The sequence below is a fragment of the Neofelis nebulosa genome, chromosome 2 (genome assembly GCF_028018385.1).
Source record: "Neofelis nebulosa isolate mNeoNeb1 chromosome 2, mNeoNeb1.pri, whole genome shotgun sequence".
Lineage (NCBI taxonomy): Eukaryota > Metazoa > Chordata > Mammalia > Carnivora > Felidae > Neofelis > Neofelis nebulosa.
Window position 1 is genome coordinate 69,600,609 of NC_080783.1, and position 16,333 is coordinate 69,616,941.

Consider the following 16,333-nt stretch of genomic DNA (forward strand, 5'->3'; position numbering starts at 1 on the left):
TAGAAACCTGAAATAGAAAATTTAAATTTTCTCTGCAAAACATAATAGAGGTAGTTGCTAAGAGCCTTGAAATTGATATCAAATATACTATTTAATATTAAGAATGATAAAAAGGAATCAGATTTACTTTTTTAATGTAGAGGGAAAACAAGATATGTATTATTTAAATAAGAAAAGTGAACATAAAAGAGACTGATTTTTGTAAAAACAAACAAACCAAAACTCTGTATATATGCATATTTATGTACTTAATTTTGTATGGGCACAGAATGAGAGGGGATATAAAGGCTATTAACATGGGCTTGATTATGAATGGATAAAGGAAGAAAGTAATCAGGGAGAAATTATTAATTTTTTATACTGTCTTGCATTATTTCATTCATTACAGTGATCACTTAATGTTTCTTTAACATTTTAATAGGGGGACTATTAATGAATGGCTATTTATTAGTGTGGGAAAACATCCAAATCTTTGGTTGAGCACCTACTATCTTTTTTTTTTTAATTTTTTAAACTTTTTTATTTATTTTTGAGACAGAGAGAGACAGAGCATGAACGGGGGAGGGTCACAGAGAGAGGGAGACACAGAATCTGAAACAGGCTCCAGGCTCTGAGCTGTCAGCACAGAGCCCGACGCAGGGCTCGAACTCACGAACTGTGAGATCATGACCTGAGCCGAAGTCGGACACTCAACTGACTGAGCCACCCAGGCGCCCCGAGCACCTACTATCTTTAAGATAATATGCAGAATTTGAGGTATTAGGACACACATGAAGTCTGCCCTCAAGAAACTATCAATCATTTTTACATTTCTTTTAAAGAGTGACTAAGTTCTTGCACACCAATCATCTGGACATATGCAGGCTATGGATAGTTATAAAACATCAGAACTAAAGGGAAATGCAGAAAGGAGCCCAATATTTAGTGCAAGGTTTTTTTGTGTTTTTGGGTTTTTTTTGCCCTTGAGGCATTTGCCAGTTACCATGTTCTATATGAGAAACTAAAAAGATGGAAAGTAAATGGTGGCTTAGAACCTGAGAAATTGGGCAAAGCTTCTTGTCATTTCATGTGGCTGATAGGACACGATGGTGTTTCAAAGCAACCAAGAAGGGGGATGTTGGGTAAACACTTCAGATTTTCATGTGAAGACCTGAAAAGCTATAGTCGAGGTGTATGGATAAGGGGAAATAGACAAGTTTTCACAAATAACGACATCTAGATAATAGTAAGTGTAAAGTTATCCACTCCTAACCAAGCCTGTAAAAATAAAACTGAATCTTCTTTGGAAGGATGCATCATCATGTATAGCATGAAAATACCATTTCCATATTCAATGCTTGGCACTAAATAAAAATTACTAGGCATAAGAAAAGACAAATTACACTAAAAAGATCAAGAGAAAAAAACAGAAAATAGAAACAGACCTAGAGAAGATTGTTATATTTGATTAATAATGAATTTGTATCACAATCTAGAACATATCAGAAAAATACTAGAAAATAAAAAGATCAAATAGAAATAAAGAATCTGTTATAATAAAAATACAGTAACAAATTAAGACATCAAAACATGAGTTAACAGCTGAAGACAAGATTTCTTTAAGGCACAGAATTTATTCAAGTTTAGTAAAAATTCCAAATGCTGGGAGCATAAAAGAAGCCTCAAAAACCTTCAAGGGAGGGACACCTACATGGCTTGGTCAGTTAAGCCTCTGACTTTGGCTCAGGTTATGATTTCATGGTTCATAAGTTTGAGCCCAAGTTGGGCTCTCTGCTATCAGGGAAGAGCTCTCTTTGTATCCTTTGTCTCCCTCTCTCTATGCCCCTCCCCCCTCTCAAAAATAAACATTTTAAAAAAAGCTTCAAGGGACTGAACTTACACAAAGTATACTGCTATAAAGCAGAAGTTAAACTAAAATAAATAATAAAGATGACTAGAAAAGCTCTAAATTTAAAATTATGGATACACCATTATATATACCATACGTCAAAAAGAAATAAAGCCCATGAGGAAATATTTTGAACTGAATGTCTATGACTATTTAGAGTATATAAATATTTATGAAATGCAGCCTAACGAAGGAGAAAAGCTATAACCATGCTTCCACGGAAAGTCATAGCCTTAAAGGCATATATTAGAAAAGAAGAGTGAAAAGCCAATGATTTCAATATCCACCTCAAGAAGTTAGAAAAAGTAATCAAACCAAAGAAAGAAGAACAAAATAATAAAGACAAGAACAGAAATTAATGAAATATACTGCAAACATAGAATTGAGAAAAGCCTGAAAATGAAAAGCTGGTTGTTTGAAAAAAGTAATAAAGTTGTTAAAACCCTACAATGGTCATTGAAGAAAAAAGACACAAGAAACATAATACCAACATCACAAATGAAAAAGAGAGATAGAAGTATAGCTCACACAGACATTAGAAACATTAACGCATGATTTTGTGAACAGCTTTATGATAATATCTGATAATAAATTTCAATATAAATTCTTTTTTTTTTCAACGTTTTTTATTTATTTTTTTTTTGGGACAGAGAGAGACAGAGCATGAACGGGGGAGGGGCAGAGAGAGAGGGAGACACAGAATCGGAAACAGGCTCCAGGCTCCGAGCCATCAGCCCAGAGCCCGACGCGGGGCTCGAACTCACGGACCGCGAGATCGTGACCTGGCTGAAGTCGGACGCTTAACCGACTGCGCCACCCAGGCGCCCCTAAATTTCAATATAAATTCTTTAAGAAACACAAATTACTGGGATGCCTGGGTGGCTCAGTTGGTTAAGCAACCTACTTCAGCTCAGGTCATGATCTTGCAGTTCATGAGTTCGAGCCCTGCATTGGGCTCTCTGTTGACAGGTCAGAGCCTGGAGCCTGTTTCAGATTCTGTGTCTCCCTCTCTCTCTGCCCCCCCATTCTGTCTCTCTCTGTCTCTCTCTGTCTCTCTCTGTCTCAAAAACAAATAAAAACATTAAATAATTTTTTTTTAAATATGCAGAAAAATTTTTGATGCAAGTCAACAGTCACTCATGATTTAGGGTGAAAAAAACTCTTAGCAAACTGGAAGGGTATTTCTTTAATCAAATAAAGAGTACTTATGAAAACCTATAGCAAACATCATGTTTCCCACATAGAAGTTAGGAAGGACTACATTCTATCACCACATTTTTTTCAGTATTGTATTGGAGAACCTAGTCAGTACAATATGGTAAGAAAAAGAAATAAAAGTTATGAGGATGAAAAGGAAAAAACAAAATTATTTACTTGCTTCAGCATGGTTATATATCAAAAAAATTTTAAAATAAATGTATATGGAAGCAAGCCAAGTGTCCATCAATTGATGAATGGATAAACAAATTCATGTGGAATATGCATACAATGGAATATTATTCAGGCTTAAAAAGGAAAGAAATTCTGACACCTGTTACAACATGGATGAACCTTGAAAACATTATATTAGGTAAAATAAACCAGCCACAAAAAGACAAATACTCTATGATTCCAATTATATGAGGTACCTAGAGTTGTCAAATTCATAGAAAGAGTAGAATGGTAGTTGCCAAGGGCTAGGGGTAGGATAAATGGGGACCTGTTGCCTAATGTGTATAGAGTTTTTTAGTTTTGCAAGATGAAGAGTTCTGGAGATTGGTTGCAAAACAATGTGAATATACTTTTCAGCACTAAACTGTATACTTAAAAATGGTTAATGTTATAAATTGTGTATTGTGTATATTTTAGTACAATAAAAAATAAATGTATAACTAAACTATTAGAATTAGTAAATGTATAGCTAAACTATTAGAATTAGTAAGTGAATTTAGCAAGTTCACTTTAATTGCTGTATGCCACCACTACCACCAACACACACACACACACACACACACACACACACACACACAGAGCAAATATCTAATCTAACAAATGGTGTACAATACTTCTACATGAATAACTTAAAAACATTAGTGAGGTAACTTTAAAAAGAATCTAATGAATAGGATGTACACTATGTTCTTGTACCAGAAGATTCAATAATGTAAACATACTTATTTTACCAATATATTCTTGGATTTAATGCAATCCTAAGCAAAATCCTAATAGTCCTTGTGTGTATATGAAAATACGGTATTGACAAAGAGATAGGCAAATTGTACAAATGTAAAAAGAGAATCCAAAAACAGATGAAACATATGTGGAGGATGAAAACTTGAGTTACAGTATAGTATTACATACTAGTGGAGAAAGCAAAGACTTCTAAATACATGGTGTTAGTTAAAATTAATAAATATACAACTAAGTGTATTTTGATCAACATGTCACATAATATTTTCAATTAAATTCAAGGATTCCAGATGGATTAAAGGTTTTAATATAAAATGAAAAGTAATAAAACCTTTAGAATATTGTATGTAAACATATTTTTATGAACTTTTGCTAGCTTAATTTAAAAAATGCAATACAAAAAGTAATGATCATTAAAACTATACATTCCCAGTCAAGTAAATACAGTATTAAAAGATTTAAAAAAGGATGTGATGCATTTTTTTTACCAGTTTTTAAAAAATTGAAAGAAAAGACAACCCAGAGAAACTGGGAAAATCTATAACTGGCAAAGGCCTCATTGAATAAAATGTAAAGAACACTTACAAATCCATAACAAAAAGACATAAAGCCAATATAAAACTGAGCGATAGACTTGCACAGGCACTGTGAAGAGAAAAAAAATCCAAGTGGCCAGGAAATATATAATGACTTGTTCGATGTTGTCAACCATTAGGAAAATATAAATTAAATCTGTATGAGATACCAAACATACACCAGAATGGATAAAATTAAAAACTCTGAAAATTCTAACTATTGGTGAGGATTCAGAGCAATTGAAGAATTCAAAGCCAAAAATACATTCGGTATCATTGCATTATATGAAGTTCATAAAAACGCAAAACTAAATTTGAGGTTAGATATTAGAATAATGGTTGACTTTGGCAATAAGGATGGGGACAGTGATTTGGAAGTGACATGAAGGAGATTTCAGGATCCTGGTACTATTCCAGTTCTTGCAGTACAGGTTGCTTATATCATTGTCAATTTGGTGCTTATTCTTTAAGCTGTACATATGATTTCTATATTTTTCTATAAGCATAATATTGTTCAATAAAAATATTTATTAGTGTAAAAAGAATTCATTGCTGGAGTACAGATAAGATATTAGTGGAGGATGGTAGTTAGGAGAAAATAGTGCTGGGGACCTCAAGAAAGGCTGAAACTGGAAAGAATAAATTAATTTGGTGGTTGTGGATTGGTGAAGTGTGTATTTAAGGCAGGAGAAGAGCATGAGCAAAACCATGGAGATAAGAAAGTACAGAAAATGAGGACTAGCAACCATTCAGCTTCATTATAAGTGTGTATAGGGATTTCAAGAAAAATGAGAACGGAAAAACAAGTAGAGGTTAGCTTGAGGAAGATTGATACACTATTATGTGAATAGTCTTTCCTTTGGTCAGTTCAGGACACACACAGATCTCAGGGAAGAATTTAAAATGAAAATATAGAAAATTCACTTCTCATTGATTCTATAATTCATAATTCTATTTCTGTAACTGGCCTATTAAATTTACCTGTATATAAATGGTGAGCCTCAGTTTTCTTATGAAATTTCTCTGACTACAGGGAGTTTATAAGGGGTTCCCAATGCAATAAAGTCCAAGTTTCTGGAAAATAGATGTGAACAAAGAAAAATGAAAAAAATTCTGTGGTGCTGGAGCTTTTCCAGTGAGGCAGTGTGGACCAAAGGCCAGAGCTCACCATTATCAGTGAGGCCTTGACGGATCTCAGAATTCTCAACCAGTTCTCCAGGAATAAGATAGTCTAACCGGGAATAAAAATAAAGGAATATATGTGAGACATGCGTGTAAAAAATATTAAGGAGGTGATTCCACAAGACTTGATTACATTCGAAATTTGAGGTAGAGCATGCATTTTAAAATGATTCTGAGAATTTTTAACCAATAACCATCCCAACTGGTATTTATGCTAAAGATGATATTCTGGGAAGTCCTCAAGTTGGAATCCTTCAGTTGACAAAAAATTTTGCACTTTTTAACCACCTTGGAGTTTGTTATAAGAGCTCAAAATTTTGTGTTCTTATATGCGGATGAGATAGCTGAAACAATGGAATTAAATGTGATTCCGATGAAGTAAATGGGAAGATATAGATGAGAGAGGGAATAATATCTTGGAAATAAATAAATATCTTGGAAAATATAGACCCTACAAATCTAAAGATCACATCACATGTTATGAGGGGAGTGCAAATAAAAACAGAGATACCACTATGACCCCAATCGGGAACACCGATGACATCAAATACTGGTGAGAATGTGGAGCAGCGGGAACTCTCATTCATTGTCGCTGGGACTGCAAAATGGTACAGCCACTTTGGAAGACAGCATGGTGGTTTCTCACAAACTAAACATATTCTTACCCCATGACCCGGTTGAAAATTTGTCTACACAAAAACCCGCACATGAAAGTTTATAGCAGCCATATTATTAACTGTCAAATGCTGCAAGCAACCAAAATGTCCATCAGTAGGTAAATGGATCAATCAACTGTGATCTATCCAGACAATGCAATATTATTCAGTAATAAAAATAAATGAGCTATCAAGCCATGAAAAGACATGGAAGAACCTCAAATGCATATTACTAAGTGAAATAGGCCAATATGAGAAGGTCAAACATATGGTTTCATTTCAACTCTACAATGTTCTGGAAAAGGCAAAACTGTGGACTCAGTAAAATTTTTTTAAAAAAATCAATGATTGGAGGGGAGTTCCGGAAGATGGCGGCGTAGGAGGACGCTGGGCTCACCGCGCGTCCTGCTGATCACTTAGATTCCACCTACACCTGCCTAAAGAACCCAGAAAACCGCCAGAGGATTAGCAGAACGGAGTCTCTGGAGCCAAGCACAGACGAGAGGCCCACAGAAGAGGGTAGGAAGGGCGGCGAGGGGGTGCGCGCTCCACGGACTGGCAAGAGGGAGCCGGGGCGGAGGGGCGGCTCGCCGGCCAAGCAGAGCCCCCGAGTCTGGCTGGCAAAAGCGGAGGGGCCAGACGGACTGTGTTCCGACAGCAAGAGCGACTTAGCGTCTGGGAGGTCAGAAGTTAACAGCTCTGCTCAGAAAGCGGGAAGGCTGGAGGACAAAGGGAGGGAGAGCTGCTGAGCCCCCAGACGGCAGAGCTCAGCTTGGCGGGGAACAAAGGCGCTCGCCAGCGCCATCTCCCCCGCCCATCCCCCAGCCAAAATCCCAAAGAGAACCAGTTCCTGCCAGGGAACTTGCTCGCTCCGCGCAAACACCCAACTCTGTGCTTCTGCGGAGCCAAACCTCCGGCAGCGGATCTGACTCCCTCCCGCTGCCACAGGGCCCCTCCTGAAGTGGATCACCTAAGGAGAAGCGAGCTAAGCCTGCCCCTCGCGCCCCCGTGCACCTTGCCTACCCACCCCAGCTAATACGCCAGCTCCCCAGCACCACAAGCCTGGCAGTGTGCAAGTAGACCAGACGGGCCACACCACCCCACAGTGAATCCCGCCCCTAGGAGAGGGGAAGAGAAGGCACACACCAGTCTGACTGTGGCCCCAGCGGTGGGCTGGGGGCAGACATCAGGTCGGACTGCGGCCCCGCCCACCAACTCCAGTTATACACCACAGCACGGGGGAAGTGCCCTGCGGGTCCTCACCACTCCAGGGACTGTCCAAAATGACCAAACGGAAGAATTCCCCTCAGAAGAATCTCCAGGAAATAACAACAGCTAATGAACTGATCAAAAAGGATTTAAATAATATAACAGAAAGTGAATTTAGAATAATAGTCATAAAATTAATCGCTGGGCTTGAAAACAGTATACAGGACAGCAGAGAATCTCTTGCCACAGAGATCAAGGGACTAAGGAACAGTCACGAGGAGCTGAAAAACGCTTTAAATGAAATGCAAAACAAAATGGAAACCACGACGGCTCGGATTGAAGAGGCAGAGGAGAGAATAGGTGAACTAGAAGATAAAGTTATGGAGAAAGAGGAAGCTGAAAGAAAGAGAGATAAAAAAATCCAGGAGTATGAGGGGAAAATTAGAGAACTAAGTGATACACTAAAAAGAAATAATATACGCATAATTGGTATTCCAGAGGAGGAAGAGAGAGGGAAAGGTGCTGAAGGGGTACTTGAAGAAATTATAGCTGAGAACTTCCCTGAACTGGGGAAGGAAAAAGGCATTGAAATCCAAGAGGCACAGAGAACTCCCTTCAGACGTAACTTGAATCGATCTTCTGCACGACATATCATAGTGAAACTGGCAAAATACAAGGATAAAGAGAAAATTCTGAAAGCAGCAAGGGATAAACATGCCCTCACATATAAAGGGAGACCTATAAGACTCGTGACTGATCTCTCCTTTGAAACTTGGCAGGCCAGAAAGGCTTGGCACGATATCTTCAGTGTGCTAAACAGAAAAAATATGCAGCCGAGAATCCTTTATCCAGCAAGTCTGTCATTTAGAATAGAAGGAGAGATAAAGGTCTTCCCAAACAAACAAAAACTGAAGGAATTTGTCACCACGAAACCAGCCCTACAAGAGATCCTAAGGGGGATCCTGTGAGACAAAGTACCAGAGACATCACTACAAGCATAAAACATACAGACATCACAATGACTCTAAACCCGTATCTTTCTATAATAACACTGAATGTAAATGGATTAAATGCGCCAACCAAAAGACATAGGGTATCAGAATGGATAAAAAAACAAGACCCATCTATTTGCTGTCTACAAGAGACTCATTTTAGGTCTGAGGACACCTTTAGATTGAGAGTGAGGGGATGGAGAACTATTTATCATGCTACTGGAAGCCAAAAGAAAGCTGGAGTAGCCATACTTATATCAGACAAACTAGACTTTAAATTAAAGGCTGTAACAAGAGATGAAGAAGGGCATTATATAATAATTACAGGGTCTATCCATCAGGAAGAGCTAACAATTATAAATGTCTATGCGCCAAATACCGGAGCCCCCAGATATATAAAACAGTTACTCATAAACATAAGCAACCTTATTGATAAGAATGTGGTCATTGCAGGGGACTTTAACACACCACTTACAGAAATGGATAGATCATCTAGACACACAGTCAATAAAGAAACAAGGGCCCTGAATGATACATTGGATCAGATGGACTTGACAGATATATTTAGAACTCTGCATCCCAAAGCAACAGAATATACTTTCTTCTCGAGTGCACATGGAACATTCTCCAAGATAGATCATATACTGGGTCACAAAACAGCCCTTCATAAGTTTACAAGAATTGAAATTATACCATGCATACTTTCAGACCACAATGCTATGAAGCTTGAAATCAACCACAGGAAAAAGTCTGGAAAACCTCCAAAAGCATGGAGGTTAAAGAACACCCTACTAACGAATGAGTGGGTCAACCAGGCAATTAGAGAAGAAATTAAAAAATACATGGAAACAAACGAAAATGAAAATACAACAATCCAAACGCTTTGGGACGCAGCGAAGGCAGTCCTGAGAGGAAAATACATTGCAATCCAGGCCTATCTCAAGAAACAAGAAAAATCCCAAATACAAAATCTAACAGCACACCTAAAGGAAATAGAGGCAGAACAGCAAAGGCAGCCTAAACCCAGCAGAAGAAGAGAAATCATAAAGATCAGAGCAGAAATAAACAATATAGAATCTAAAAAAACTGTAGAGCAGATCAACGAAACCAAGAGTTGGTTTTTTGAAAAAATAAACAAAATTGACAAACCTCTAGCAAGGCTTCTCAAAAAGAAAAGGGAGATGACCCAAATAGATAAAATCATGAATGAAAATGGAATTATTACAACCAATCCCTCAGAGATACAAACAATTATCAGGGAATACTATGAAAAATCATATGCCAACAAATTGGACAACCTGGAAGAAATGGACAAATTCCTAAACACCCACACTCTTCCAAAACTCAATCAGGAGGAAATAGAAAGCTTGAACAGACCCATAACCAGCGAAGAAATTGAATCGGTTATCAAAAATCTCCCAACAAATAAGAGTCCAGGACCAGATGGCTTCCCAGGGGAGTTCTACCAGACGTTTAAAGCAGAGATAATACCTATCCTTCTCAAGCTATTCCAAGAAATAGAGAGGGAAGGAAAACTTCCAGACTCATTCTATGAAGCCAGTATTACTTTGATTCCTAAACCAGACAGAGACCCAGTAAAAAAAGAGAACTACAGGCCAATATCCCTGATGAATATGGATGCAAAAATTCTCAATAAGATACTAGCAAATCGAATTCAACAGCATATAAAAAGAATTATTCACCATGATCAAGTGGGATTCATTCCTGGGATGCAGGGCTGGTTCAACATTCGCAAATCGATCAACGTGATACATCACATTAACAAAAAAAAAGAAAAGAACCATATGATCCTGTCAATCGATGCAGAAAAGGCCTTTGACAAAATCCAGCACCCTTTCTTAATAAAAACCCTTGAGAAAGTCGGGATAGAAGGAACATACTTAAAGATCATAAAAGCCATTTATGAAAAGCCCACAGCTAACATCATCCTCAATGGGGAAAAACTGAGAGCTTTTTCCCTGAGATCAGGAACACGACAGGGATGCCCACTCTCACCGCTGCTGTTTAATATAGTGCTGGAAGTTCTAGCATCAGCAATCAGACAACAAAAGGAAATCAAAGGCATCCAAATTGGCAAAGATGAAGTCAAGCTTTCGCTTTTTGCAGATGACATGATATTATACATGGAAAATCCGATAGACTCCACCAAAAGTCTGCTAGAACTGATACATGAATTCAGCAAAGTTGCCGGATACAAAATCAATGTACAGAAATCAGTTGCATTCTTATACACTAACAATGAAGCAACAGAAAGACAAATAAAGAAACTGATCCCATTCACAATTGCACCAAGAAGCATAAAATACCTAGGAATAAATCTAACCAAAGATGTAAAAGATCTGTATGCTGAAAACTATAGAAAGCTTATGCAGGTAATTGAAGAAGATATAAAGAAATGGAAAGACATTCCCTGCTCATGGATTGGAAGAATAAATATTGTCAAAATGTCGATACTACCCAAAGCTATCTACACATTCAATGCAATCCCAATCAAAATTGCACCAGCATTCTTCTCGAAACTAGAACAAGCAATCCTAAAATTCATATGGAACCACAAAAGGCCCCGAATAGCCAAAGTAATTTTGAAGAAGAAGACCAAAGCAGGAGGCATCACAATCCCAGACTTTAGCCTCTACTACAAAGCTGTCATCATCAAGACAGCATGGTATTGGCATAAAAACAGACACATAGACCAATGGAATCGAATAGAAACCCCAGAACTAGACCCACAAACGTATGGCCAACTCATTTTTGACAAAGCAGGAAAGAACATCCAATGGAAAAAAGACAGTCTCTTTAACAAATGGTGCTGGGAGAACTGGACAGCAACATGCAGAAGGTTGAAACTAGACCACTTTCTCACACCATTCACAAAAATAAACTCAAAATGGATAAAGGACCTGAATGTGAGACAGGAAACCATCAAAACCTTAGAGGAGAAAGCAGGAAAAGACCTCTCTGACCTCAGCCGTAACAATCTCTTACTCGGCACATCCCCAAAGGCAAGGGAATTAAAAGCAAAAGTGAATTACTGGGACCTTATGAAGATAAAAAGCTTCTGCACAGCAAAGGAAACAACCAACAAAACTAAAAGGCAACCAACGGAATGGGAAAAGATATTTGCAAATGACACATCGGACAAAGGGCTAGTATCCAAAATCTATAAAGAGCTCATCAAACTCCACACCCGAAAAACAAATAACCCAGTGAAGAAATGGGCAGAAAACATGAATAGACACTTCTCTAAAGAAGACATCCGGATGGCCAACAGGCACATGAAAAGATGTTCAACGTCGCTCCTCATCAGGGAAATACAAATCAAAACCACACTCAGATACCACCTCACGCCAGTCAGAGTGGCCAAAATGAAGAAATCAGGAGACTATAGATGCTGGAGAGGATGTGGAGAGACGGGAACCCTCTTGCACTGTTGGTGGGAATGCAAATTGGTGCAGCCGCTCTGGAAAGCAGTGTGGAGGTTCCTCAAAAAATTAAAAATAGACCTACCCTATGACCCAGCAATAGCACTGCTAGGAATTTATCCAAGGGATACAGGAGTACTGATGCATAGGGGCACTTGTACCCCAATGTTTATAGCAGCACTCTCAACAATCGCCAAATTATGGAAAGAGCCTAAATGTCCATCAACTGATGAATGGATAAAGAAATTGTGGTTTATATACACAATGGAATACTACGTGGCAATGAGAAAAAATGAAATATGGCCTTTTGTAGCAACGTGGATGGAACTGGAGAGTGTGATGCTAAGTGAAATAAGCCATACAGAGAAAGACAGATACCATATGATTTCACTCTTATGTGGATCCTGAGAAACGTAACAGAAACCCATGGGGGAGGGGAAGGGAAAAAAAAAAAAAAAAAAGAGGTTAGAGTGGGAGAGAGCCAAAGCATAAGAGACTGTTAAAAACTGAGAACAAACTGAGGGTTGATGGGGGGTGGGAGGGAGGGCAGGGTGGGTGATGGGTATTGAGGAGGGCACCTTTTGGGATGAGCACTGGGTGTTGTATGGAAACCAATTTGACAGTAAATTTCATATATTAAAAAATAAAAAATAAAAAAATAAAAAAATAAAAATAAAAAATAAAAAAATAAAAAAATAAAAATAAAAAAATCAATGATTGATGGGTTGGGGAAGGGAAGATGAATGAGTGGAACATGAATGGCTTTTAGGACAGTGAGAATACACTCTATGAAACCACAATGATGGGTACATATCATTATGCATTTGTCCAAATTTATAGAATGTATGATGCCAAGAGTGAATGGTAATGTAAACTATGGGCTTTGGATAATTATAATCTGTTAATACAGTTTCATCAATTGTAATGAATGTATGTCTCTAGGGGAAACATTAATAATGGGGGAGGATGTGCATGTGGGGGTGCAAGAAGTATATGGGAAATCTCTGTACCTTCCTCTCAATTTTGCTGTGAATCTAAAACTGCTCTAAAAAATTAAGTCTTAAAATTGTCTAAATAAACACTGTATACCAGACATCTATATCTTATATACCTTGGTATTCTGTTAATTGCTTATTACAGTGATCATCCCCCAAATTTTGCTCAGCAAATATTTATTACATTTATGTACAATTCAAACAGATTTTTTGTGACTCCTCAGTCTGTAGTAGGATAACATAGTTAGGGAACTGAGGAAAGAGACATTGCTAGAGGCATGCGGAGAAAGGTGATAATAGCAAAAGTAATAGCAAAAACTAGAATAACTACAAAAGCAGTAATAAATTCTTTAAAAGCCAAGCAATTCATTAGTCTTAAGTGTGGGGAAAAAATGGTTATCCCAACAACCTCATCATTAGATCACTGGGTTCTAGTATGGACGATGGTTGATAGTGAAAATTATGCACGGAAATCATTAAGAAATCATCACAACTTAAAGGCCTTTTCCTTCATTGTATTTTAGCGAAGTAACTTCATAACAGAACACATTACAAACATATCCAATAGACTCATCTGTATTTATTCAAGTTGAGGTGGAAGTAGAGTGGGAAGAAAATTGAGAGAGATACGAATTTACATATATATATTATATATAATATGTACTACACTAATATATATTATATGTAATATATATTTCATATATTCATTAGCTTATTTTTCAAAACTTCTTTCATGATAACTTTTATCATTTCTACAAAGAGTCAGCTGACTATCAGCCAGAGTTGGGTCTTGAGAATAACTCTCCTTCGTGGCCTGTTTTTGCCCCTGTCCCAGCAGAGGCATCACCAAAGGCTTTAGACCAAAGCAAGAGTATGTGTATATGTTTGAGATATTCACACTAAATACACACACACACACACACACACACACACACACACCTCTCCTCAGCCCCCACCCACACATCATCTTGGCACTTAACAAATGAAACTTTAACTATGAAGTTTTCCCTATAGAAAATACTACATTCCCCTACTACTACAATAGTAGAAAAATACTATTCTCTTCAAATAGCTTGATTACTAAAACTTGAGAATATTGATTTATTTATTATAAATGTTATATCAATTTAAAGTATACAATGTGACGTTTTGAAATACGTGTCGTGATGAAATGATTACTACAGTCAATCTAATTAATATATCCATCACCTCACATACTTACCTCTTGTGTGTGTGTGTGTGCGTGTGTGTGTGTGTGTGTGCCTGTGTGTGTGTGCACACATGGTGAGAATACCTAAGATCTACTCTCTTGACAAATTTCAAGTGTACAATACATATTAACTATAGTAAGCATCATGTGCATTAGATTTCTAAAACTTGCTCATCCTACATTACTAAAACTTTATACCGTTTGACCAGTATTTCCTCATGGTGTAATCTTTTTTATAAGTGGAAACTGCATAGTTGAAAATATTTTCTCTTCCTAAAGCATTATCGTCGCTTATATTGTATTATATATGCAATATGCATACATAATATAATGTATATAAGGTTTTACATATTGTATATTATATTGTACAATGTTTGCAAATGGCTAACATATGACTAATTTCCTCTCTCTTACTTGATTTTTTTTTAATTTTGCCATGTTCTTCTTGTTTTAAGTTTACTTATTTATTTTTGAAAGAGAGAGCACAAGTGGGGGAGAGGCAGAGAAAGAGAGGGAGACACAGAAACCAGAGCAGGCTCCAGGCTCTGAGCTGTACAGAGCTCGACACGGGCCTCGAACTCACGGGCTGTGAGATCATGACCTGAGCCGAAGTCACACGCTTAACCGATTGAGCCACTCAGGCGCCCCTTTTTGGCTTTTTGATCATTAACCAAATAATCTCTTTGGGGTGCCTGGGTGGCTCAGTCGGTTGAGCGTACAACTCTTGATTTCAGCTCAGGTCATGATCTCATGGAGGTGGGACGGAGCCCTATGTTGGGCTCCGTACTGAGCATGGAGCCTGCTTGGGATTCTCTCTCTCCCTGTCTCTCTGCCTGTCCCCTTCCAGTCTTCTCTCTTTCTTTCTCAAAATAAATAAATAAACATTAAAAAAACCCACACAAGTAATTTCATTGAGTTAAAACTACACAAGAATTTAAGCATTATTTTTCTGTTTTCAAAGTCACATGATTCATAAGCATGGATCTTATCCATCCTTCCAGATATTTCCCCTAATTTATTGTCCTTAACAAAACAAAAGCTCCAATTTTTATCCTTCCTATCGTCTTGTCCTCTTCCTGCATCAAAACTTCTTTACTTAAAAAAGAGGTACAGTTTATTTGAAATTATAAAATAAAACAAGTGAACCATGATTATGGAAAAACTGTGAAGTCATAAAGGCAGATTTCTCTGGGAACATATCTATGACCTAGATTGAAAGTTTGCTGTATAAAGAAATGTGCCCACATTCTTGTGCTCTGCTAACATTGCATTGCTATAAAAAGTTAGACTAAGAAAATCCCAGCAGAATATGTACATTACAGCAGTTGCTAAGGTAACCCCTTTAAAATTCTCTAAATAGAAAAAAAAAATTAAAAATACATTGTTTGAGGGCAGATAAGTTAAGGCTATCCCAAGGCTTTCTATGAGTATTTTTGTGGCAGCAATAAATGACTGCAAGGAATATAGCTGGGATCTAAGCTGAGACTAAGTCACAGGTAAATAATTAATTAACCAGTGTAAATTAAATCAGAACACTATAGGATAAAGCTCTTCTGAAGTTCCCTTTAGATACCCACAAGGAAGAGTAGCCTCAAGGAGAACTAAAAATGAGTAAATTAAACTATGTTGTCATATTCCTCCCTTAGGGTGATTTTACTATGAAGAGTGAACGAAGCTGGGAATAATTTGCTCACTACACAACTCTTCCTATTCAAACTTTATCTTTCCTGTGGGGGTGACCTTTGAAACTGGATTTCTTATGTAAGAGCCTGGAAATGCACAGAAAACAAGTTTCAGAAAGAGATTAAATTACCCTCTATTCAAAAAGTATAAAACATCTAAATACGTATTATTTAAAGAGGCAGCCACTGGATGTCATTGTAATGCCATGAAAATAAAAGTTTCATAAGGAAACCTTTATTCCATAAATTTGATAATGTTAAGCATGGTTCGGTTTATATTATCTAAAACAGCATCCAATATATGCTTTCCAAATTTGTTTTGTTTGGTGGAG